This window comes from Apium graveolens, chromosome 6, assembly GCF_009905375.1.
Source record: "Apium graveolens cultivar Ventura chromosome 6, ASM990537v1, whole genome shotgun sequence".
NCBI classification, from domain to species: domain Eukaryota; kingdom Viridiplantae; phylum Streptophyta; class Magnoliopsida; order Apiales; family Apiaceae; genus Apium; species Apium graveolens.
Window position 1 is genome coordinate 78,529,664 of NC_133652.1, and position 4,507 is coordinate 78,534,170.

At 38.1% G+C, this 4,507-nt stretch overlaps 1 non-coding gene across 1 annotated transcript; it reads right to left on the bottom strand.

Moving 5' to 3' along the window:
• Positions 1-3,864: 3,864 nt before the first annotated feature.
• LOC141669769 (small nucleolar RNA R71) lies at positions 3,865-3,971 on the bottom strand. Its single transcript, XR_012554030.1, has one exon. It is a non-coding gene; the product is annotated as a small nucleolar RNA R71 (small nucleolar RNA).
• Between the last annotated feature and the right edge of the window lie 536 nt (positions 3,972-4,507).

Here is a 4,507-nt window from a genome sequence, read left to right on the forward strand (position 1 = left end):
CTAGAATCATTTATGGCACTTAGACAACGTCTTCATTGTTACTACAATTTTGAATACTTCTGTTAGATATATTTGAGATGTCATGTCTAATATGTTTCATGTTTAATTTTCAGATCTTAATAAACAGGAAATATGAGGACTTACTGGAATCAGTACTTACTAGAAGTCAGAATTTCATATCAGGACTTAAGGTCATATCAGAACTTAAGTACGGGAGAACTTACAGTTAAGGAAGGAAGCTGATTAACAGTAGAAGATCGTGACTAAAATAAAAGAAGATATGCATGGAAAGAATTAGAAGACTGGAAGACTTGTATAATATATCTATTTGATATATTTTAGGAGACATAATTATATTCCATATCAATTAGAAGTTATCTTGTAACTGTGTAGTATTTAAACACAGACATAGGTTTACACTATATATGTTACATTATCGAGATACATTATTTATTGTAATCTAGCAGCTCTTAGTGATATTTGTTCATCACTGAGAGAGAACAGTTCCATTGTAACAGAATTTATTATATTGAATATATCTGTTTACTGTTACTTGTGTTCAAGATCGATTTGATTGTAATAACACTGTATTCAACCCCCTTCTACAGTGTTGTGTGACCTAACAATTGGTATTAGAGCATATCTGTTAACACACATACAGTAAAGATCCAAACAATCATGTCTGAAGAAGCAGAAACTCCAACCAAGCCCACCAAAACTAAAGAAACTAAAAACACTCAAATCCACAGTCGATATGAGACTATTAAAGTTCCCATATTGAGACCTTCTGAGTATCCCATATGGAAAGTTAAGATGACTATGTTTCTGGAAGCTACAGATCCAGAATACCTTGATAGGATTAATGAATGACCATATAAGCCAACCAAGCTCTCTGTTACAGTCGCAGATCAACCAGCAAAGTCCATACCAAAGGACAAAGGTGATTACACAGCTGAAGACATCTCATCTATTGCCAAGGATGCAAGGGTAAGGCATTTGATGCATAATGCCATTGATAATGTCATGTCAAACAGGGTAATTAATTGCAAGATTGCAAAGGAGATATGGGATGCCTTGGAGACAAGATGCCAGGGATCTGATGCAATAAAAGAACAGGAGGACTATACTCACTCAAGAGTATGAGCACTTTGACTCAAAAGCTGGTGAGTCATTAACTGAATTATATGACAGGTTTGTCAAATTCTTGAATGATCTGTCACTGGTAAACAAGGAATATGATCTTGAAGATTCAAATCTGAAATTCCTTTTAGCTCTTCCTGAAAATTGGGATTTGAAGTCTACTACCATAAGAGACAACTATGCTCTTGATGAAACTACTCTTGATGTAATTTATGGTATGCTCAAGACTTATGAACTTGAGATGGATCAAAGGAGCAAGAGACATGGGAGAAAGTCAAGGATAGTTGCTCTTAAGGATGAGGAGGAATATCCTAAAATTGATGTCTTAAAGAAGGGAAAAGAAAAGGCTCTCATCATAAAGTCCGATTCAGAGTCATCATATTCTGATGATGATGATTCAGAAACTGAAAGCTTACCAAAAATGGATGCTGATGCAGAGATGATTAAATTGTGTGCTATTATGGTGAAGGGTATCACAAAGATAGCCTATAGGAAATTCCGAAAGGGAAAGAAGTTTTCCAGGAAAGGTGTAAGTGCATATAAGAAAGGGTTTAGAAAGTCTGAAGGCAAAAGTGCAAAGTCTGACAGAGGAGACAAGTGATAAGTGGCATTTTATACCACTTAGAACGTCTTAAAATGGCTTAAATTGGTGTCTTGAAATCAAGTATTTTGTGTATTTGATGCGTTTTTCTAGTGTTTATGCATTTCAGGGTTTTAGTTGCATTTCGGGGGAGGAATCATCAAGAATAAGCCTTGGCATGTGTTCACCATTGCGAGAGGAAGGAAACGGGCAGATTACGGCGAAGAAACGGAGCAAAATCATTTTTTTTCCCAGTAGAGGTCTGAGCGCCCGCTCAGCATTGCTGAGCGGCCGCGCAGCAAGCTGAGCGCCCGCTCAGCTATGCTGAGCGGCCGCGCAGGGTCGGGAAAAAAGACAAATTATTTTAGGACTTCTACTTCTGTTTGGTTTCCACTTCTATGTAATCTGAGTTTTATGGGACTATTATATAAGTAGATTTGAGACGTTTTCACAAAGGTGGATAAAAAAAGAAGATTGTGTTTTTACGCAAAGAGCGAAGGAGATAAGGAAGAAGACCGATTTAGCACACTGCAACGAAGAGGACGCATATATTCTTATGATTCTTGTTTCGTTGTAACATTGGATGCTAGTTTTCTTGCTTTGAACTTATTTATTCTTGTGACGTACTCTGTTTTAATATAATTAGTTTAGTTATTATTTTCTTGTGTTTGTTTATCATGATTTCATATGAACCCATGATGACGATAAGTGCTATTATGGGCTAATCATGATCATGGGGTTGCAACGGATTTATTATGGAATTCTTTAGTTAATTGTTTAATACTTTAGTGTGTGATGATTGTATGATATCTAGTATTGGTTGTGCGTATTCGTCTTATATACGTCGCGAACATATAAGATAGGGTGTTAATCTCTTGTGAAGCGACGGTGGATCTTGAGATTTAGAACTTGCCATGCTAGCATAGGATCATGTATGTTGTGCATGATTAGTGGGTAACTCTAACAGTTTTATTTGCCCTATGTAATCAAAAGGAATAACTTGTGCTTAAATCATTGTGTTGTCAATTTCTGTAGACATATAGGAACTCAACATAATTGATGACTATTCAACTTCTATATTAATTGTGGATGCTTGGTAGAATGGTATTAGTACAATGAAAGTTGGCTTTTATCAGTTTTGTGTTATTCGATTAATATCATTACTGTCGCATGCTAAAGGTAATAACAATGGCTATAGAAGGAAGTAATAATGAAGTTGTGATCTCATGAGTGTTTTATTATTGATAAATTGAAGTGTTAGTTAAGTGGTTAATTAAGTAGTTAATTGTAGTTAATATTTAATCAACAATTTTAAGTGTTAGTGTTTTAACATTGAGAAGTAATCATACATTGGTGAGTGAGTTTAATTTAGATAATAATTTAGTCTGAGTCTCTGAGGGAACGAACTAGAAAGTATTCTATATTACTTGCGAACGCGTATACTTGCGTGAATATTAGCGCGTGTTTTCGCCCTAACAAGTTTTTGGCGCCGCTGCCGGGGACTCGGCATATTTGTTTAGTTTATGTACTTACCATCATTGGTCATTAGGACTCAGTGATTAGGACGTAGTAGTTACTTATTTTTTCCGGTTGTGTTTCAGGTACTTTAGCAAGCGTTTATGCAAACTCGTTCTCGTGCTCGCAAGAGGACTTTAGATACAGCTGAGGAGACAGACGAAGTTCTTGATACTCCGGAGAAGTTAGATTTTGAGGATTCAGATTCAGGAACTGAGCAGAAAGAACCAGTAAACATGGGAGATCGTATTGTTCAAGCTGATCCAGCTCTTATAGATTTTTCTCGGCCTAAAATTGATGACATTCAGTCAAGCATCCTTCATCCGGCTATTCAAGCTAACACCTTTGAAATCAAGCCGGGCACTATTCAGATGGTGCAGAATTCTGTTTCTTTTGGAGGAGCGGCAACTGAAGACCCCAACATGCACATAAGGAATTTTGTCGAGATCTGCAGCACTTTTAAGTATAATGGTGTGACTGATGAGGCTATCAAGTTGAGGCTTTTCCCATTCTCACTGAGGGACAAGGCTAAAGACTGGTTACATTCTGAACCAGCTGGGTCCATCACTATGTGGCAAGATCTTACGCAAAAGTTTCTGGTGAAGTTTTATTCGATGGCAAAGACTGCTGCTATGAGGAGTGCTCTTACTCAGTTTACGCAGCAACCTACAGAGTCTATGTGCGAGGCTTGGGAACGCTACAAGGAAATGTTGAGAAAATATCCACATCATGGAATGCCGGATTGGATGGTGATCACTGGTTTCTATAATGGTTTGGGGGCCCAATCTCGGCCCATGCTCGATGCAGCAGCTGGAGGCGCCTTATGGGCTAAAAGCTATACTGAGGCGTATAACCTTATAGAGACGATGGCTGCGAATGAGCATCAAAACCCAACTCAGAGGATGACGTCAGGCAAGGTAGCAGGTATTCTGGAAGTTGATGCAGCCACCGCTATTGCAGCCCAGCTCCAAGCGCTATCAATGAAGGTTGATTCTCTGGCTACATATGGAGTTAATCAAATAGCTATGGTTTGTGAGCTTTGTGCAGGTTCTCATGCTACGGATTAGTGTTCTCTTGTCAACGAATCTGTTCAGTATGTGAATAATTATCAGCGACAACAGCAGCCTGTGCCAGTGACCTATCATCCTAACAACAGAAATCATCCAAATTTCAGCTGGGGGAATAATCAGAATGCTATTCAGCCACCATATCAGCAAGGAGTGAGTAAACAGTTTAACCCACCTGGATTCCAGCAACCACAACAGTATGTTA